This window comes from Onychostruthus taczanowskii, unplaced genomic scaffold (assembly GCF_017590055.1).
Source record: "Onychostruthus taczanowskii isolate IOZ18803 unplaced genomic scaffold, ASM1759005v1 scaffold50, whole genome shotgun sequence".
Classification (NCBI taxonomy): Eukaryota; Metazoa; Chordata; class Aves; order Passeriformes; family Passeridae; genus Onychostruthus; species Onychostruthus taczanowskii.
The window spans coordinates 3,372,255-3,394,669 of record NW_024502569.1 but is presented as its reverse complement, the minus strand read 5'-3'; the positions used below and the strand labels follow the sequence as shown (position 1 = coordinate 3,394,669).

General features: G+C 44.4%; 1 protein-coding gene across 6 annotated transcripts in view; it reads left to right on the top strand.

The window, feature by feature from the left end:
• Nucleotides 1-18,287: 18,287 nt before the first annotated feature.
• Nucleotides 18,288-22,415, top strand: part of PAN3 (poly(A) specific ribonuclease subunit PAN3) — a 102,930-nt gene continuing 98,802 nt past the window's right edge. For 5 of the 6 annotated variants that reach the window (XR_005953485.1, XM_041415969.1, XM_041415972.1 and 2 more), the window contains exon 1: nucleotides 18,510-18,640. The gene's annotated coding sequence lies outside the window, so the exon portion shown is untranslated. Of the gene's footprint in view, nucleotides 18,641-22,415 lie in introns of all 6 variants that reach the window. The other variant, XM_041415973.1, reaches the window with a different exon arrangement.

Here is a 22,415-nt window from a genome sequence, read left to right as displayed (position 1 = left end):
GTCTGATTTCCATTAAATCCCTAAAGCCAGCCATCAACAGTACAAATAAGCAGTGAATCATAAAATAACATCTTTCTCCTGGCAACCTGAAATATTTCTGCCCTCAGACCTTGGCGTTTTTCTTTGTTTTCTTTTTCCCCCCCTCAGTTCCTAAGATGGTTGCACATAAATCTAGGTGCAGAGTTGAAAGAAAGAAAGAAGGTAAATATATCACAAAGTACTTGATGGACGAATATGATGAGTCTCTGCAGGCAACGAAAGAGCAAAACTGGAAGTAGGAAGAAATGAGTTAGAGTTGTTGCCATCTCCTCCTTGCCATTTGTGTCTTCTGGAACCATCTGAGCTCTGAGCTGGCAACACTTTGACAACCTCTTCTCCTTGACGAAGTGTATTAAGGCTGAGTCTTCTTCATTCAGGCACCCAACATACACTTCATTTTGGTTGCCACCTTTCTGCAGCATGCACAGGCAATGGTCTGCTTTTGCAGATGTCTGAGTAAAACCCTGCATGTTATCCCTAAGAAAGATGAACGTGATTTCCTTGTGGAGACGTGTATCCCCACCCTTTGACTATAAAAATAATAATGGCACTTTTTGAGACGGAGTGCCAGCGGGCAGCTGAAAGGCAGGTATGCGTTAGGTATCTACACCAAGCATGCTGAATTCCTTCCATCAGTGCAACTCCGGTTCCTAGCTCCCTCCCTAGCCTTTCACCAGGTCCTTCTCTGCTCAGCATTCTCCACTTCTATTCATTTCTTGGCTGATTCTGCTTTCACACTTTTCAAAGCAGAGACCATTCACCTCGCTCACGGCCAGGGATTTAGCTCATGGAAACTCTCCTATGTCCTCTGATTTCTAAAACACACCAGCAGAAACCACCTGAAAAGATGACCTCAGAAGCTCAACTCGTTCGGCTTGCTGAGTATTCCCTTGCTTTATGTTTCTGATTTCTGAATTTTAACTTCTGATTGTACAAGCTAAGCCCGTGTATCTCAATGTGGAATGACTATTTTGCTCATGTTGCCTTGTCAGAGGGAGATCTAAGGCCACAGCAGAAAAAGGAAGGGTGTATTTAAACACCAACAGGGAGCAGATTTGCAGCCAAAAGTTAGACAGCTGTAGCAACCACACTGTGAGTGAGACATGCAAAGTGTCTGATGAGCTGGAACTGCGTCTGTAAAGGATGGTGTGAGGGACTATGCTGGAAGCAGTGAGCACCCTGACACCCTCATGTGTAAGTAAAAATGTGATTCCTTTTAATGTAAACTGCAACGGCTTGCCACTTCTGTGGTGTACCTTTATTCCTGTGAAGGTTTTTAGGGTAAGGAAGGATGTTTTGAACCTGACATGATTCCAGATGCTTTACAGTGAGAAACAAATGAGTACTATGATAGCAAGAAGTATTTACATGATATTGAGTGGCCTAAATTTGTGTAGGTTTTGAAGACTTGTGTAGGACAAAATAGAATATCACAGCATGAATGAGCCTTTCAGAAAAAGTAAAATCAAGAAAAGAAACACTGGAAAAATGGCAATGTTCTGATTCGCCATCTTGATCTTTCAGCTTCTACAGCTCTTCAAGGGCTGCTGTTATGGTCTGCACATCAGTCATCCTCCTGAAAACCCAAATTAAGAACTGCAGAGACTGAAAGCACTGGGTGAAGAATATCAAATATGTAGCATGCATAATCATATTGTCTATTGCTGAACTAGAGTGAAGCTGAAATGAAAATAAATTGCTGCCTCTGAACAAGGTTTGTTTATGCCTGCTTTCCATCTTCATTATCTTTTTATAGGTTATACAAAAATAAAGGCAGTAGGAGAAATCTTGTTCTCACTGCAGTCAGACAAACATCTAGCTGCCATAGACAGAGCCAAGACTTCATCAAGATGTATTGGCACATACTTGGGGAAATGCCTGTAAAAGGCAAAAAGGGAGCTTACGTGTTATGGTGCTGACAAGAAAGGCCTGAATCTACTGGGGAGATACCAAACCAAGGAGCTCTGTTTAAGCTGGTTCAGCTATCAGATGAATGCAACTGCTTCTGAAATTTTATTTTCAAATGGGGGATGACAAAAGTAGCCTTTGGAAGACTGGGAAAACCACTCCAAAATACACTGAAAGTCTGAGTTAACTAGAAAGACAATAGCTTGGAAACTGGAGAACTGTGAAAGATGAAAACCTTTCTCTTCATACCAAGGGATGCATCTTGTATTTGTATTCAGCTCAGGGTGCTTAATATTTTACATAGCAGTCAGGCCTTTCCTAGACATAGAACAATCTTCCACTCTGCTTTACAGCTTAGAAGATTTACATAAAGCAAACTATTATTTGGGTCTTATTTGGTCTCTGACTATGTCCTCTGGGTGTGACTCTCTGGATTAACTTTCCAAAATTTTCTTTGTGATCAGGGGAGGTAGATAGACCCTTTCTTCCAGGAAAACCGTTATGTCTGTCATGACTTGTCAGAAAAAAATCTTCAAAGTAGGGGCATGGATGAGCTTAATATTCATTCACTAACTCTTTAACATCTCCACTTTTTCACATGGTAGCCTTTTTCTCAAATCACCCCGAGTGTGGTAGATCCTGAAGTGAGGATTGTACCCAATACAAATATGCTAAAAATCAGAGGGAGGCAGGACAGTTAAAAAGAACTGATCTTAAATTAGATCCTACCTTTTAATCTCATTTCTCTCCCATCAAACTTAACTTTTGTCCTTCCTCATCTTTTTGCACAGCTTCCTTCCTCAGCATCTTTACCCTTTCAGCTTAACTCCCACATCAGAAAAACATGCACCTTGTGAGTTCGTTCTCATATGATGGTACAGGCAGAGGTGTAGCTCCGCATTTTGGAATAATAACCGTGTTAGAACAGGGTTTAACAAGCAAGGTGGGTGACAAGATGCCTCTGCTGCAGCTCATGCTAATTGTGACCAGCTGTTGTAACACTGGATGGGGTATGTCTAGGTCAGGAGCAGTCATTTATCCGGTCTTACCAGTTAATTACAATGAATGTCACGTGAATTGATATAATTATTCACAGTCGTGTTCAAGCACGATTGAGATTTGAGGTGGAAAGAAGCCTAGAGAGTGTGACGGCTCTATGTGGAGGGTTTAGAGGGAGGCAACAAGAATCTCTAGCAAAGACGAGCAAAACAGCAAACTGAGCAAAACAGCAGAGAGAAAAATGGAGCAGGGGACGTCCTGTGGTTTCAGAAAGCGCTCAGTTTGGGTCTGTGTACCGAGTCAAAGCTAATAACGGGGTCCAACACTGACACTATACGACATCCTGGAATGTTACCGTCACATGCCGTTTGCCACGGCCTGCAGCCCTTCGCGCGGATTACTTTCCCACCTGCATCTGCCACCACGCCCTCCCCCGCCCCCCAGCCCCTCTCCAATTCCTGGCAGCCGCGGCGGCGCGGGCACGGCGCAGTTTGTCCCGGGACGGGTCCGAGCGGGGAGCGCCTGCGGGCGGCAGGCGGCGCTGCTCCCGCGGGACTGCCGGCGGGACGCGGGCAAGGCGCAGAGCCGGCCCCGGCTCCGGGGGGACTGCGGAGGAGATGCCCTGCTTTTTGTGTTCGTAGGGAACAAAACGTGACACAGAAGCGCCTTGTGAGTTCTTTCATGCAGTAGTTAAATCGCTGATGACTGACTTTATCCTCTCTCTCTCTCTCTCTCTCTTTTTTTTTTCTTTTATTTATTTATTTATTTATTTTCCCCCATGGAATCTCCAGCAAACATTTTCTGCTTTTTTATTGAAAGACAGAAAGCTTAAAAATACTTCAGAAAGTTAGGGAAGAGTCCGGAACACAAGAGGAGCAGCTGGGGGAGTTCAGCCTGGAGGAAAGAAGGCTAATGGGGGACCTTATTGCTCTCTACAACTACCTTAAAGAAAGTGTGGTGAGCTGGGGATCAGCCTCTTCTCCTCGATAAAAAATCAGAGGATGAGAGGAAATGGACTCAAATTACGTCAAGAGAAGTTTAGATTGGATATCAGGAAAAATTTCTTCAAGAAAAGTTGGTCATGTGTTGGAGCAGGCTGTCCAGGGAAATGGTTGAGTCACTATCCTTGGAGGTATTTAAAAGATGTGCAGATGTAGCACTTCCGGACACGATTTAGTAGTGGACTTGGCAGCACTGGATTAATGCTTGGACTTGATGATTTTAGAGATCTTTTCCAACCTAAATGATTCTATGATTCTTAATTTTGGGAAAAAAAAAAAAAAGAAGAAAAAGAAAAAAATTGGGTTTTCTTTTCATAAGAACAACTTGTACAGTAAAATCTTCTTTCTCAGAAGAACACCTTCATGTAGGTTGTGCCCCTGTTTATTAAAGTGGTCTCAAAATAGTTTCTTCAGAATAGATATTAAACTAGAACTTGTTGTCACAGTGAGTAAACCATTTCTATGCATCCAGTTCAAGTCTCAGCAAAGGGTTTTGCTGGTTGATAACATCCACTTTATGTCAGTTTCTGTAGTGAAACCACACTGCCTCTCCTAAGAAGTTTGCTTCCCTAATTCTCCCAAATTTAATCTATGCCCCAATCTAAAAGATCTTCAACATACGAGAAACAGAGACGTTTCTTCAATCTGCCTCAGAAAACTACTGCCAAGACCCACCTACTTTAACAGAGCCTGACAAAAACAACAGGGAAAACTCTGTCCACTCTGTTTAAAACTCTGTATTTTAAATTTTCCTCATCTTTTCACCAACCCTCCATTTTGAGGTCTCAAATGAAAACAGCTGCAAGAAATTTGCTCTTTCTTTTTTTCTTTTTAAATAAATACCTAATAACTTGGTCACTGTTTTTAATTTTTCCTCTGTCTTGTTATGTCCTAAGAAATTTTGGTACAGATTTCAGCAAGCTTCATCTTTTGGATAAAATGATGCGTTTCAGTGCTAATACCTGTCTTCATAGAGGAGGACAGTCAGCAGCCCAGCCTATGGTTCATTGCAGACAGCTTGCAAATTATACAGAGATTTTATCAAAGAGTAATTGAGGTGGCTGAAGTTTTCAAATAAGGTATCACGCGGGGCGTATATTTTACACTCCTCTGTTGGAAAACCAGACAAAAACTTACCCCAAAGAACAGGTAGCTGTAAGTCAGAAAATACTCCTGTTTTTACTGGTTACTTATGGGTATGTCAGATTCAGTGCCTTATGTAGCAAAAATAAGCTAACAATGAGAGGAAGTGCAGGAGTATTTTTTTCATTATACTGTTACATATCCAGCATTATTAGTTAATTTTGCCATTGACTTTCTTGCAGACTGATATCCAAACCATGGCTTGTGATAAAAATTGTGATTTTAGCATTCATTAAGTCAGAAAGAATAACAACCTAGTTTGACTGCTCAGGCTGGTCCTCACGGGGAGCTCACTGAAATCCCTGCTCTTTAGCCACATTTTGGGCAATTCCAGCCACTTGTGATCCAGTTTGTGAAGAATAACTGGGACTGCTGAGGACACTCTTTTTTAGGAAGTGGCTGAAAAGTGGCTGAAAATACAGTGAACTTCAGCTACCATGGCAACCTCTCTGAGGAAGAGACTATCCTGTGGCTGGTTCTTCTTCTGCTTCTTGTCCACATCTTCCATCCTCTCAAGGGAGCTTCTTCTTGGCTCCCTTCTACCCCACTAAGTACGATGATCAATGAGCCACATCAGGAGGTGTTTTGCCAGCAGACAGAGGTCCTTTGCCTCTACTCAGCACTGTCAAGGACACACCTGGAATCCTGTGCCAAGCTGTGGGTTCCTCAGTGGAAGAGAGACATGGCCATACTGGAGCAAGTGCAGTGGAATGCCACAAAGATGATTATGGGACAGGAACATCTCCTATGAGGAAAGGCTGAGAGAACTGCGACTGTTCAGCGCAGGGAAGAGAAAGCTCAGAGGCACAAACACCTGAAGGGAGTGTGCAAAGAGGATGGAGCCAGGCTCTTCTTGGTTGTGCCCAGTGACACAGAGGCAATGAGCACAGACTTTTCCACCATATGGGTGACCAAACATGGACACACATTGCCCAGAGAGGTGGTGGTCTCTACGCTCAGGGGTTTTGATCCTAAGCAGCTGTCTCTAGTCGGCCTTGCTTGAGCAGTAGGGTTGGACCAAATGATCTCCAGAGGTCCCTTCCTCAACCCTGCTGTGATTGTGTGAACAACTGCACAACTTTGTGGGCAAAGAAGCACTGGTGTGATGCCACCACAGAGGCCTCCCACAAATCAGAAAGTGGCATTGGGCTGTCCTTATCCTTGACTGTTCTCTAGAGTATGTTTGCTCATGGGAATGGCATGTTTGTGCTATTAAGAAGCTGGATAGACAACCCTGAAGTAAGGTAAACAGATCCATCTCATCTAATGACATAAGTAAGTTTGCTCTATTCTATTTTTTTTAACTGCTCTGTGTTTAAGTACTCCAGCTCATTACCCAACACAGTGTAGCACTTCTACTGACATTAGTGGAATTATTAACCTGCAAGCAAATGCTACTTCAACTGAAGTACCTAAGGGTAAAGGTATAAGAGTCCTCACACAAATTCAAGAAGGAGAAAAAGATCTGCCTGAAAGAGAAATGAAAACAGAAGGTGGCAGATAAAGAACTGATACTCCTTGTCATCCTAGTATGGTAAAACTTCCCTTTTAAATGAAAACAGGTTTCTCTAACTGAATAGATTATATTGTCCTTACTTTCCTGGAAGAGGGAATCAGGAGGGAACACAGAAGGCTTCAGATGTGTATGGAGGAAGAATGGACAGAAAGAGGGAGAGTGGGAGAAAACAATTTTGCTGCAAAATAAGAAGAGACAAAAATAAATCTGAGCTATCTGAAAAAAAAACAAAAAAACCCACAGTTGCTATTTGGAACTAAATATGGTAAAATTTAACAAAATGAATACTAGTTGTTCTTATTTGTCTCATGTTAGGGTTAAAAATAATTTCAATTCCAAAGCAGATGTACCAATGTAAAATCCAACATATTCCTTACAGAGCATATTGTAACAATAAATCTCTTTTCAAACTAGCCCTTGTATCTGACACATTAGAAATCTTATCTACCGCCAAAGGAGTAAATACTGTCTTTTACAACAGTAACAGGGCTAAATATCCAGGCAATAAGCTAGCTTTTCTGTCTGTTTGCCCTGCTCATTTTTTTTCCGGCAGTTTTAAAGGAAGATTTTCAGAAAACCTAAATCAACACAGCTAAACCAGCTTCTCAGCTGAAGTGTGAGTTTCATGAAGTTTGAGGTATTATGAGAGATACATTTTCAGAAGCCTGTGAACGGGAGGTGCTCCACGCTATATTTTTTGGGGGGTCATTATAGGAGGGGCTCCTGCAGCAGGACAGGATGCCCACAGCTCTACTCTGCTGACAAACCTGCCTCTGCTGAGCAGCCTCGGCAGCAACACACACCCAACACTGGGCAGAGCCCTGGAAGTCGGGCTGCACTCTGGGCATCTTTCTGCTTCCCAGTACCTTGGAATATGGGTAACCAGAGGAATTTTCTGGAGAAAAGGAGAAAAGCAAATGGCTCCAAACCTCAAAAGAAACAAAACACCCATAGTTTTAAGTTGGATTTACTTCCATTGGAAAACAACTGTTTTCCTGCACAGTCCTTTCACCTTCAGGAATCTTCAGAAGTGATACCTTTTGATCCATGAAATATATGGTGATGGATGACCATGAATATGTGGTCTGCTGGGCCCAACAGCTTCCCTGAGTGAGCAGACCATGTACTGGCTTTATCCAACATTCACAACCAGCTTGCACCCAAGTTTTTGCATGGTTTGGGAAAGAGACAAGATCAAACTTGATTCCCCCTGGGGTGCTCATTGATTTCACCTTCCCGAGAGTGGCAGGGCTCAGTGCCTGAACTTGCTCTGGAATGTTTGTCAGCTGTTTTGTTGGAGAGAAATCAGTGTATTGCTGGGAGTTGAACAGATCCTGCAGGTGGCTGGGTCCCACACATTTCTGGGTTCTCCTCCAAAAGAAACATGCTGGCCCATCTCATATTTTCCAGGATCTCTGCCACAGGAATTTAATGGACATTTGTATGTTCTGTGAGGGAATTTTCAACAGTACTGTCCTATAATTTTTGTGCAGTCAGACACACCATAATCTAACCTGGACCTTGTTGGAATCTGAGTCTGCAATCCTTGCTCATCTACAATTTCCTCTCATTTGCCAGTCTCATGGAGATCTTAGGCAGCTTTTCACATCTTCATTTCTCTCAGGTGCCCTCAAACTGGGTTTCATGAACATCTCTCAGTAAGAAAGGGGTGCAATTAAAATAAAGGGAGCAGGAGTGGTTGTCAGTGGAAAACTTCCTCTGATGAGAAAGGTCACTGAAAGTTTCTTTTTACAAAATTCTCCAATTTGTAAAACATGAAACTACTACTGCCTCTGTTCCCAGCCCCCGTCCATGCTCCTACCTCATCACTAATGCAAGGCTAATTGTATGCTAGATAACATTCCCTTCAGCCACAAGCTCTTGTTTGGGATGTCCAGAAGAATGTAAAATGAGAAACTAGAATAGTGCTTTTAATGCGTATAGCTCTATTTACATATATATTGTATTGTGTATATAGTTTTCTGAAGTTCTTGGGATTAAATATCTTGCTGCTGGAGAGCATTTATTTGCAGCAAGTAACACAGGCAAGATGCTTGTTCTTTCTTGAAACTTTTGTAGTTCTGAGCCTGTAATTTTAAGACTGACCTGCTGCCTTAAGTCTAAAGATATTGTGGTGATTTACCTACAGGTGTTATTATTCTTTAGCTTTCCTTTGCTGGTTAAGTGTTGCCACTTCTGATGACACTGGTTCATCATACGGATACCATCTGTTGTCTGCACAATTTATTACTCAGTCTTATCTCCAGACAACAGATTCTTAAAGGGAACACAGGCATTTTAAAGAAAGTATGTATCATTCATTAAATGCTTCACATTATTTATATCAAAATTGTTTTTAAGAGTGATCTGTTAGAGACACGTGTGGAACTAGCAGTTCTCAGGATTTTTGCTCTCAAGTCTGTCTCTGATGCTTCAGATTTTAATGGTTTTGTATGTCCAAAAGCATTTGCATTTTTTTCCCTACAATAACCAGCCTTACAAGAAGGAACCTTGCCTCCCTGTACACCTTGCCTTGACTAAATAATATCTCAGCAGAAAGAACAGCTGTCCTCCTAGAGGATAATCATATCTTGGGGCTCCCATACCTTTTGCTCTCTCTGCAGAACTGTCTCTTAGCCATGCTGACAGGGCCCTTTGGACACCATCACATCCCAGATGCTAGTAATTTTTATTTATTTTGTTAGGCAGCCTGCAAAAGTATCAAAGCCCAGTCAAGAAGAAAACACAGAAATCCCTCTGACAGGGTTTGCTTCGTAGTATCAGCAGTCATGCAAAACACGAGATCATAAAATATTAATTATCATTTTTACTCCACCTTCTCTTCAAATAGCTCACATTCATTCATTCATTTCAACCATGAATGAATAATGTCTAACAATTGCTCTTTGAAGTAAATAATATTATCTCTGTATATGGAGCTGGAAATGGACCCCAGGTTGTTAAAAAACTTTCTCAGGTATGCAGTAGAACTATATCAATCAGGAGAAAAACATGCACTCAGTCCTGGATTTTGAATCAGCAAGATCATTTTTGATAGAAACAAGACATTAATTTTAGTGAAAAACAGTTTCAGGCATTTGAGATGGAGACAAATGCTATTTTCCTTTTTTTCTTAACAGTTAATTGCTGGGCTGATTTTCAGTAGAGGAAATCAAATTCCAAAACTTTTCAGTCTAACAGTAAACAAAGGTACTTTCTATATATTAATATCATGCCTTCTTCTATTTAGATCATTAAACAACAACAACAACAAAAAAAACCTGATAAGACAATGATGCATCATTATATTTCACTCTACTAAGGTATCTGATTCACAGATTATTTATGTGGGAAATTGCAGGTATATTATTTAAAGTCAGGTCAAGCTAGCATTAACAGCAGGAAATACATTTACATCAGAAGAAAGAGAATAGGTCAAGCTAGCATTAACAGCAGGAAATACATTTACATCAGGAGAGAGAGAAAAAAACCCAGTAATTTAAATACTTTTTACCTTGAGCATAAAATGTGTCAGATGCACTAAGAGCAAAAGCCAGGCTGGGCTGGGAGAGATTAGGGTGATGGGAGGAAGAAGAGCATCTCCAGATGAGAGAAGAAAGATGAGACAGAAAATAAAAGATTCAAGAGAAAAATAAATCAAAGGGGAAAGAAAGGAAAGACGTGAAGGGATGCAGTGAGAGCGGGAAATGGAGACGAAAGGGCCTGAGGAGTGTGATGAGAAGACCTCACCTGCGAGCTGAAATGGAGTTCCAGCGGAGCAGCAGTGGGGCCAACTCGCTGTCATGGCTGGTGGTGCCCTGCAGTGCCCTGGCCCCACAAGTGAAACTGAGCCTGCAGGTGGTTGCCTTAAGGGTGCATGTCACTGCCCACAGTGAAACCACTTCTTCAAAAGAGAGGGCTCGAGACCTGAGCCACAAGGAAACGGCTGTGGGACGTGGAGAAGAGGGGCCTCTCTGGGGGTCGGGGAGCATCTTCCTTCTGTCAGAGGATGCCTCCACCAAGCTGAGCAGCTGCCTCCACTTCAGCTGCTCAGTCTCGAGTCCTTTGCTCGCACTTACTAAGATATATTTTCTCCTGTAAATTTGTGTTGTCTCACTTCAACTCTTATTTTTGAAGCAGTTACAATTTCTGCTTTCACAAGCTGGCAGTAAACATAATTTCTATAAGTCCTGATGAGGGGAAGAGCAAGTGTTTTGCCAAAGCTGAAGAGTTCAAAAACAAAATCCACATGAAGTTTGCGCAACACCACGGGAATACCCTGCAACATCTGTCATGGCGGGCCAAGGGATGTTTCCCATGCTTGGTGAGCACTTGCTCTGCCGGTGACAGAGGACCTGCTGTGGTCACCTGTGAGGTCCTGGGGGCTGCCACCCGGGCAGAGAGTGGGCTTGTGTCACGGGGCTGTGCTTATACCAAGGGGAACAGGGAACTAGCACTGTTTGCAGGAAGGTTCAAAGTGAGCCACAGCTGTTCTGAAGTTGTTACACAGATTACTTGTCTCGGGGATAAAAATAAAGGCCTCCAGGCTCAGACACAAGCCTGTAGAGGCAGAATCCCTCTGCCCTCAGCCTGCCCCTGCTTGCCACCTTCCTTGGAGCATAGTGCTTCAGGAACTGCCTCTTCATCGGCTCCAGGTTGCTGGTGTGCAAGAGGTGGAACTGGTCCAGATGTAGCTGAACTTGCTGGGGCCAGCAAGCCTCACTGATTTGTACCAGAACAGACATTGCAGAGGGCAAACAGAGCTCCCTGCCTTGCACAGCTACGCATCACAGTCACTGGGCACAAATCAGACCCAGTTCTAAGGATTAAGCTTGAGCTTCTCCCCTGTGATCCCCCAGGACAGACCGGGGGATTTTTATCATTTGCTCAGCTGTTGAATTTTATATATAAAGTTATTTTTTAAAAGTATTTTTTGTTCATTCAGTTTTTATTTTTACTTGCCAAGGGCTAAGCATTCATTCAGCAATTGTTCAGAACCTGGATAATAAAAAACCCCAAGCAAATAAACTCAGTGCTGGTAAAGTGTTCTCAGAAACATCTCAGAGATTATATTTAGAATTTTTATTGATACCTGCCTGGTATCAGTAATAAAATACCTTCTGTATTAGGGAAGTCAAAATAAAAATGTAGATGAATCAGAACTAGACGGACATACCATAGCTGAAAGAAGATGCAATAAAACATCCTGAAGGTAACTGCAGGGACAATGCGGCACAGAGGCCAGCATTGTTCATGGATATGAATGCATGATCTCTCACAAGACTGCCTTGGACACACTGACTGAGTCAACAGCATTGTACTGTGGTGCTCAACACAAGTTTGTGTGTTTTGCAGTGTAAAGGCAGAAGCTGGATATGAAAATTAGGGAGGTACATATTTGCAAGGATGCAAAAATGAGAAAAGGAAGCATAGGATTCCATGGGCATTAAAGAAATCGATGCAAACAGGAAAATACCATGCTGGCAACAAGCTTTCTTGGCTGGGAGGTTGCCCCTTTTTTTCCCATAGCCCACATCAGTACACAGTCCCTCAGCATGAATGAGGTTTTAAGACACCGCTGAAGATTGCCTAGTCCAGTGCAATACTCAAAATATGATCAGCTAGTACAGGGTGCCCCAGAGCACATCCAGTACAGTTTCAATTACCAACAGGGATGGAGAGTCCATGACTTTTCCTGGCAATCTATTCAGCGCTTAAAACACCTCACAATATAAAAATGTTTCCTGATATTCAGAGTGAACTTCCCCTGTTACAGTTTGTGCACATTGCATCTGGGCCTGTCACTGAAATGAGTCTGGCTCCCCCATGAGATATTTATACACATTGATAAGGTTCCCCCCAAGCCTTCTCTTCTCTGGCTAAACAGTCCCAGCCACTTCACTCTCAATCCCTTACCAGATACCCCAATCCCTTATCATCTTTAGGAAAAAAAAAAAAACAAAAAACCTAAGGAACTACCTTAGGTAGTCAGTCCCAGTGTCTGTCAAGATCATGGAGCAGATTCCCCTAGAAACTCTAAGAAGGCAGATGGAAAATAAGGAGGTGACTGGTGGCAGCCTACATGACTTCACTAAGGGTAAATGGCACCTGACAAATCTGGTGGCCTTCTATGATGGGGTTACAGCTTTGGTGTGTGAGGGAAGAGTGACATAATTTACTTGTGCAAAGAACTGGCCACTGTCCTGCGTGAAACTTTGTGTCTAAAGTGGACAGACATGAAATTGAAAGAGAGGTACCAATCAGTGGACAAGGAATTGGCTGGATGGTTACACTCAAGGAATTGTGGTCAATGGCTTCACATCCAAGTAGAGAGCAGTGACAAGTGGTGTTCCTGAGGGATCAGTTTTGGGACCAAATCAGTTCAACATCTTTACCAATTATGTGTTTTGTACTTTCCTGTACCCCTTTCAACCATACACATATATACAGGTTTTGCCCTCAGAAAACAGGGGTAGGCAGTTTGTATTCTATTCTGAAAAGAAGAGACATCCGTCCCAGCCACTGAGTGCTCACTGCCAGTAGGGTAGCCTGACAAAAACCTGTCTAAACACTTACATATCTGCCAGGCAAGTGGATCCTTGTCCTCTGATTTAAAATTGGCAAGTGACCCAAGTGCTTTGTTTTCTCTTCCACCTGATGCACTCAGCACTGGTAGCTACTAGGATTCCATTGAAGATATTTTGCTTTTTTGTGATTCTGACAAGGGGAAAGAAGCATTTAATAATGAAAATCTGTTCCTGGTGATTCAGCTGATCTGGTATCAGAAACCTTAATGTAAAGGTCACATTTTCAGTGTAAAAGCTTCTGTGAAAGAACATCTACTGGACTAAGCCAAAGTATATTTATAAATTCTGCCATATTAACTTATTCCTAAAGATGTTGGATTGGGGTCTGAAAGGGTTCAATGAATGTATCATACACATGTATATGACAGTAAAGCATTCTTTGAGTGACCAGGGCTTTTTTCCACCATGAGAAAATGGTTTCTGTCATCAAGTATTTTATCCAGCTTATGTCACATCCTGGTTGGCCTTCACTGCAATGGCTAGATAAAGCCTATGCCAATGGGAGCATTCTCTAGCTAAGCCATACCAGCACAGTGAAACTAGACTTATATTTAGTGCTCCTACTAATTTTAATTCTAGCTTAGGGCTAAGACCTCCCCTCATACATTATTAATATAAGTGTTAGCATACATTATTAATGTAGGTGCTAGGAAGAACACTTCAGGGTCAGCTGCTGATTTGTGACTTGATTTGAATTCAAAATTTCACTGAGTTGAAGTGAATTTCTTCTTGCACATGAATAGGAGTCTGGTTGGGAGCAACACCTGGTTTCTTCCAGATAGTTAGTAAAGACAATTACCCAGTCAGGGACCCATGGGTATTGCCACAGCAGCTCAGTGCATGCAGTCCAATATCCTGATTGCCATGCTAGTAATTCTCAAATATTTCAAAGGCGGGTAATTTTGTGGAATAATCTCCTCAAGAGTGGCAATCTGCCTCTGACTTCAGACAGTAGCTGGTGTATAGCCTGAAGTATCAGTCTTTATTTGAAAAAAATATGAATTATTAGAAATTATGAAAAATTCATAAATGCTAAATTCTTGTCTGATATTACTGTGGGCCCTGATCGCATCTGGTTTTTTCCTTAATTATACACTATAACAGTAGACTTTAAAATTTAAATTCAGATTATGTGAAAACTTTGTTTAGAAGTATTTCCTTTGATCTGTTTCAGTAGTGCTAAGGCCAGTTTTGTAAGTAGAGATAGTATCTTATAATAGACCCAGCTGGTACTGTTGGAACAAACCCAGTGTTCACACATTACTTTTTCCAACTACTTGGTTGGTTAAACAAGATTCCTACCTACAAAACTTGTCTTGCCTATATCTTAAAAAAAAGTCAGCTACAGTAACTCTTTCCCTTAAAAATTATTGTCATTCATTTGCATTATCTGATGCCAGCCTGCACTTAAGGTTTTGTTTCCACATGATTTAATAAACATGTTAATTCTGGGTTGACACAAAGAGAAGCTGTCACTCTCAATAGCAAACATGGCTTTCTCAAGAGTGGTTCAAATGTTAGGGGGGAGCTGCTTGGCACTTGCAAGCTGATTTGGCTGGAAAAAAAAGAGCTCTTAGCACATGATTCCTTTCCAAGGATTTCCTGTCCCCCGTCCCCCCCTCCAATTTTTCATCTCGTAATGTTTGGTTCTGCCTTTCTGGCACAGCTCATACAAACTCTGTCACTTGGCCATGGCTGCAGGAGTGCATACAGCAGTATTTCCCCCTTTCTGGGTCGAAAAGCACACCACAGTTACCACTTAATTACAAAGTGGGACAAGACCCAGGGGTATCTATCTCTTTCTCCTTCCTCTTGCTTCCTGAATTTCATGCAAAGCACAGCAACACTCTCCACAGAGGTGCCAGCTGCGATGATCAGGGGACCCAGTTATCATCAATCACTCCTTGGCAGGAATGCATAGTGCACATCTCCATGCACTACATGAAGCTGGGGAGCAAGCTGAAGCAGACAGAGAATGGTCTGTGGGCCTCCTCAGCACCCTGGCTGATCAGCAGAACAGGCAATAAAAATCAGAATCTGGAGAAGACATGATTAATGAGAAGATGTCAGGCTCCCATATGGACATTCCCTGCTGGTCAGTCTTCAGGCCACGTCCTTGTAAACAGTGAACAGAAATGAAGGGACAGGACAGGTGAAAGCTTGCCAGAGTCACAAATAGAGGCTCATGACACCTTGAGCCTCTTCCCATTATTGGTTCTGCTCTACTGGACAAGACAATGTAGAAAAGGTGAGGGACATTTCCAATTTGGTTTGCTGTTTAGTGGCTGAGGTATAGTACTTCAGCTGACTTTGGTGGGGGAGAACCCCAACATTCTTGGCACCATACTGCACACCTCATAGCTAGGAGGGCACTCAGGCTGACAGGATCATGCACTACCTCAGTTCTTCCCACGTCCAGTGGGAATGTTTTGAACCTGAGCTACAGCATGCAGATAGAATAAATGTGGGTTGTGCGTACACAAGCCCGTTTGTGTCCTTGTTTGTTCCTAACCTCACCGTGTACATGTAATATTAGACATATGCAGAGATCAGCAAAAGAGCTGTGGGAAAAGCAGATTCACAAGGCTGAAAACACAGGTAAGAATACACTTCAGCGATGGGAGTGGCCACGGATCTCAAGTCTTTGCTTGGAAGAAAAAACTTCATGTTCAACCAGTTTACCCAGAAAAGGTATTACCCTCTGTGTATCATCAAATCTCTTGTAAGATAATTTGATACCATTAAATCCACCATACTAAAGCTCCAGACAAAAGGCCCACAGATCTTGGGAAAACTCTGGGTGAAAGCTGAGATTTTTCTTCTCCCTTAGTAACAGTTTTGTGCATTCCTTTCAAAACACCTTACATGTACATACAACATTTTTACCCAGTCTGACTTCTGAAGAGGGAAGGGATTTTTCCAAGGGACATTGTTCCTGGAATAAGAGGCAATAAATTGATGATTGATAGTAAGGCTTAAGCAGAGAATGATATTGGGTTCCTGTCTCCCCCTCACACTTGGCATTACCTCAATACAACACCTTCTACCTCCCATTCCCCTCTAAGTACCCATGCACCCTAAAGGCCCCATCTGCCTGAGACCTCCACCTTCTGCTGGCATTTTCCCTGGGCACCAACTAGCAGGACAAAGGGAGAGAAAACAAAGCACTCCCAGACTCTCTCTTCACTGCAGGAGCTGAGGGAAGTGTCACCTGCAGGGACCCGTGTGTAGCTGCAACAGTGCCGGGAAGCTCTTGTTTTCACTCCTCAGAGGCACAGCACTAATGCCAGGGAGCTGAGCGATACACAGTCACCCAGCACTGTGGGAACCTCACCTAAAGCAGCTGGACTGATCCCTGCACTAAAGCAAACCGATTTTGGTTATCTCAGAAAGTGCAAATTGGGAGTGAAATGTTTGCCATGGTTGAGGCATTTATGAGGTCTTTCTCCCTCGTGGAATCTGCTGTGGTTTGTCTGAGCTCTGACACGGAGATTTTAATGGAGAAACCAACAGGATTTTCCCACTCTTTGGCCTACTTTTCAAGCTTGGAGGAAAACAGAATCTGTGTGCTCTTTGCCATACTGTTGAAAGAAGCTAAAAGTTTTTCCATATCTGAAAGAAAACGGTGAGGGGATTCAGACTTGGGCAGAGGATGCATAATTTAGTTTGCAGGTAAAAGCTCCTATATGAAGGATGCTCTTCTAGAAACAGTCAAAAAAAATTGCCCAAGCCCTGAGTCTAGGGCAAAAACCTTCAGAAAAATTGTTGGGGAATATCAGAGAGATTATATCCTCACCCTGTCTTCTTGGTATACAGTCTAAAACTGAAGTCTAACACTGTTGTAGTCTTGTCCTTTCTCTAGTTTTCTGTCCAAAATTTTTGATCTTGAGATTTCAGCTTAAGGCACATTTATTTCTCAAGGTTTTTGAACACTCTGAGGAAGAAAGATTTTGATTTGTTCCAATGAGACAAGCTCTCTCATTATTTTTCAATTTCTTTTCACACAAACTGTCAAAGCATCTTCTAGGCAGGTCCTGATTTTCTTTTCATTTTTAATAAGAGAGAAGGCTATGATAGACAACAATTTTAATTCTGCAGTAAATGTTTTTCTTACCAAAATAATATCAAGTGCACTCTAACTTCTATTTTCTCAACTACATATATACACACTATTTCAGCACCACGAGCTATGCCAACAACTTGACTGAGTAAAAATTGAAAAAAATTAAAATCTTGAGTAGCACTGCAAGACAGTCAGTTAAAATTCACTTAACAAAGTTCTCCAAGCTCCGGGGAAAAGACGTGAAGCATTTTCTTAAGAACTGCGTCTCGTCGCCTGGAGAGGGAGAATCCCTCGGGCCGCGTTCCCGTTATGCCAGCAGGCGAGGCACGGCCAGCACGCTGCCGTGTGGTTTCACGGCAGCCATGAGGTACGGAACTTTTGCGGAGGCAAACCCGCTGAGATCCTGCTGCGACGGCCGGTGCTTTGACCTCGACGCCGCGAAGCGGGAGGAAGCTCGAGATCCAGTCTGGCACAGCGCTCGGGAGCCGAGCGGCGCCGGGGCAGGGCAGGGCCGTGTGCCGGGGGTCACCGGCCGCCTGATACCTCCCGCCACGGGCGGGGAGCGCCCCTCGCCGCCCCGGCCCGGCCCCGCCGGACACGGCGCTCAGCCGCCCGCGGCTCCGCTGGCCCCGCGCTCCGCTGCGCTGCGCTGCGCTCCGTTCCGCTCCGCCGCCACCCTCCGTCCCTCCCCCGCCCGCAGCACCGGCTCCCCCTCCGCCTCCGCGGCCCGACCGGCGGCGCTACCCAGCGTGCTCCGCGCCGGCGCAGGCGCGGCCGCTCAGGAAGAGGAAAATGGCATAAACAACCCCGAGCGCCGGGACCGCTGAGGAGGAGGAGGCGCCGCCGCCCCGGGCCGCGCGGCCCCTTTAAGAGGCGCGGAGTCGCCCCCTCCTCCTCCTCCTGCCCCTTCCGGAGCCGGACCCGGGGTGACGGCGGTCCCCGCGCCCCTTCCCCCTGCCCGCCCCCTTCCCCATGGTGCCGACCCCGGCGGCGGGGCGGTTGCCATGAACAGCAGCGGCCTGCCCTGCTCGTCGCCGTCGTCCGGCGGCCGGCGGGGCGGGGGCCGGCGGCGGCGGCGGGGCCGTGAAGCTGAAGTTCTGTCGTTACTACGCCAAGGACAAGACCTGCTTCTACGGCGAGGAGTGCCAGTTCCTGCATGAGGAGCCGGGCGCCGCCCCCGCCGGCCCGGGGCCCGCCGCACCCCCCCTCGGCGGGCTCCCTCTCGGCATCCCCCCGCCCGCCGCCGCCGCCGGGCCGGGCTACTCGGCTCACGGGGCCAGCTCGGGCCCGGCGGCAGCGGTGGTGGGGCCTAAGAAAGCCGAGCTGGGGGCGGGAGGCGGCGGAGGCGGCGGCGGCGGGGGGCTGGATGGCCCACGGCTGGCGAGTGAGTGCGGCGGGGCGGCCGGGGTGGGCTGGGCCGGGGGGGACGCTGCCGGGAGGGGGCGGCGGGCGGCGCGTTGTTCCTCATCCCCGACACGCCGCGGTGCTGCCGGAAACAAATAACAACAGCCATGGTGGTGGCGGGGGACCCCGGGCCGCCCGCCCGGCTGCGGCCGTCCCGGGCGGGCGGACGGGGCTGGGCTGGCTGCCCAGAGGAGACCCGGCCCGCACCGATGGGAAGGAGCGGGCAGGTGTTTCTTGGGAGGGTGCTCCTCCTGTGTGGCTTTAAAGGGGCTCCCGGGCAGCTGTGCATCCGTCCCTCTAGCGCTAGGCTTGGTGTAGGTTCAGGTATTCCCTACCCGAAGTCAGGCTGGGAGCAGGGAGGCAGCGCTTTCCCGAGCGGTACCCTTGGATGGGTCTTCCGAGCAGCGTGTATTGAGTGTCGGCTCTTGGAAGTTTGAAATGCTCCAGCTAAAATACAGCATTAAAATTACGGAAAAGATTTATAAGTTGCGATTCACTTCATCATGAGAAAGAATTGCCATACGTTGAGGGTGGCAGAGCATTGGAACAGGCTGCCCAGGGAGATTATGGAGTCTCCCTGTCTGGAAACATTCAAACCCCACCTGGACAGATTTCTGTGTAACTTGCTGTAGGTGATCCTGCCTTGGCAGGGGGATTGAGCTAGATGATCCCCAGATCCCTTCCAACCTTAATGTTACTATGCTTCTGTGATAGATGTCTGTGTTATTCACTACTGTGAGCAGAAATTGTTTCAAAATCTTTTTCTGAGCTTTTCCAACCCTTATGTGCAGCCCTTTTTCAAATGGTGAGAGTTCAGATAGCTTGTATGTCACGCAGAGCTGCACTGCTGTTGCTGGTTGGTGTTGCATCCCCCTGATGTGCAGGCCGGTAGTTAGATGGAGCTTGCAGTGAACTGATTTTAATAACCATTTGTTTTGTAGGAAAAGCAGCATTTGGCAGGCTAGGGAAACATGCTCCTTGAGAAAAGCCGTGCCTCTTTACACGAGTATATTAAGCTTGGCTGCAGGATTGATTTTTGACAGAAATGTGGCATTTATTTACATTAAATGCTTTGGCTACTAAATGGTCACAACCATATTTTTTTCTGAAATTAAGACGCAACCATGCTGAGCATCCTGTATGTAGGTTTTTAGTGCTTGATAAATCTTTCAGGGTCCTGCAGTTGTTTTGCCAGGTGTGGTGAGCTTGTGCTGCTGAGCATTATCTCTGTAGTTGGTAGCTTCTCAGTGTCTTGCATTTAGACAACACTGTCATGTCTCCCCTTTCAGGAGGAGCCTTTAATATACTACTGCATAAGGCTTTCTATTAAAAGTCTTCCAGATTTTTGTTGAACTTAAGTTATTCAAGCTGAAGGCTCTCTTGCCTTTTTTTTTTTTTTTTTTTTTTTAAATCAAATAGAAATATGTTGGAGGGATTCAGCAGCAATAAGTCAATCTTTGCTAATTTTTCATTTGGACAGAGTTTGGTGTGAAACATACTTTTTCCCTGTGGGAAACAAAATGGTTAGGAGATTCAGACTTGGGGAGAGGATGCATAATTTAGTTTGCAGCTAAAAGCTCCTATATGAAGGATGCTCTTCCAAGAAACAGTTAAAAAGTTGCCTGAGCCCTGAATCTAACGCAAAAACCTTCAGAATTTGTGTGTGCTTGGGGGTTGCTACTGCTGAGCAGTCAAATAATAACACTTGCTTGTGTTGAAGATGCTTGCTGCAGTTGTACCCAGTTGAGGAGTGAGGGCTCCAAGAATGGATAAATCCGCTACGATGCTGTCAGTGGCTGCCTGCTGGGAAGGCCACATTGCTTGTTGTAGGGGGCAAAAGCTTCCACTGGTGGATCTTGAAGGACACTGGGCAGGAAAAGAGCCCAGAAAGGAAGGACAGGGAAATTAAAGTTGAAAAGCCAGGAAATGGGCCTAATCTCACTTCTAAACTTTGCTTTGGGATGCATTTGTGAAAAAAATAAGGAAAATAATCCTTAAAAGTCTGATGTCGATATGTGTAGGTACTGACAAGCTAGTATCTAAATTCCTTACCTTGCTGGTGGCCTGTGGTGTTAACAGTATGATTTACAAGTAGATGTAATGAGAGTTTTATTTCTGTGGATGTAGGAAGTAAGACACAAAGTCATATTAAAAACGTTCTGAGGTTAAGAATATGAAAGTGGGAATTGCCAAAAATCACCTGCTTGTACAGTCACTGACTGTCTAATTCAGAAGAATTTGATAGTCTTAAGGTGACTGTGGATGCCACCTTCTCTTGCTCCTTCCTCACTGGACACCAGCCTCATTCAGTGCACAGAGGAGATAATGCTCATTGACTAATTAACTGGGTAGTCCTATTTATTGTTAAAAGTGGGTCAGTGCCTCATTCTAACATGCGTGTTTCGCTAATCCTGCTTTGAGTACAGGATTATTAATTTACTTATAGGTTTTTCTGTGGTAATCACAAGGGCTCCCCAAATACCAACTTATTTTCACCACATGGGTGGTAAGAATGTTGATGATGAGGAGATGGTGAGAAGTGAAAAGGCAAGAAATATTCCAGTGTGGAGCTATTTCACTGTTAGAGTATGAAGAGGAATGAGCAGCTGACATCCTCAGAGCTAACCAGGAGGAGTTTCTCAGGTGATGTGTGGTTAAGCTATTCTGTGTCCATAGATGTTTGGAGTGCTAACATCTGACAGAATTCCAGAAGTGATCAGATAGTCTTGGAAGAAAACTCTCCGTGGGATTATTAAATACAAAAAATCCCTGTCTCTGGATCAGACTCATCTTCCCCTATATATATATGGCTGAAAGCCTGCTGGGAAATCCTGCTTTATCCTTGCCTCATACTTATGCTTTTGTCCACATAGCTACTGTTGTCCAGTGTCAGAGATGATGAGGTCTTGGGCTTAATGTGGCTTTGGCTTGATGGTGTGGAGTTTTATGTTCCTGGGGGGCAAGACTGACCATGCCCATGAGCTGCACGCACTCTCAGAAGGCAGCACTGCTGCTCACTGCCCCCAGACTATTTGACATGGAGCACATGTTCAAAGCACCATTTCTGCTTCTTCAGTCTTTTGCACGGTTCACCTTCCAAGAGTAAGGTGGCCAGCTGACTGCATACAGAATAGGGAATGTAGTTGATATCGCCTATCTAAAATTTTATTTGGAAACATTAATCCTTTTTACATAGAACTTCTGTTACAAAATAAGGGGAAAAGGAAAATAATGCATTTTCTCCAAATTTGGTAGCTACTTAAATTTGCTCATGGTGCTTTTCTAATAGATGTATGTCCCACATGTCTAAAGGCTATAAAAGAAGCAGAGGTGGAGGAATGACTGGTACTTGCTTTTTACGGGAAAATATGTTTGATTAACAGGATTTAAAGGAGTAGCTTATGGAACGAGAGCATGATAGCATGAAGAATTTCTCTTCTTGTATGTCCTCTCCATTCTCTGTGGCACTTTGCAGCTTCTGTAACCAGCAGACGAGCAGCCTGCTTTGCTGCATGCTGTGGGCCCGTTCCCAGGCTGCCATCCCTTCTCAGTGCTGCCTGAGGAAAGGTCTAGAGGGAGGTATTGTGATATTAAAATGTATCATGCTGATACCTAGGCCAGATAAGTTAAAAGTTGTATGGACAGCTGCCTTTGTATTTGTTAGCTTTCAGGTAGTTGAACAGTGTAATATTCTTTTGTATGTAGATCTCATATTATATATTGATAGATACAAGCTGAAGTATGGCTCCAAACAT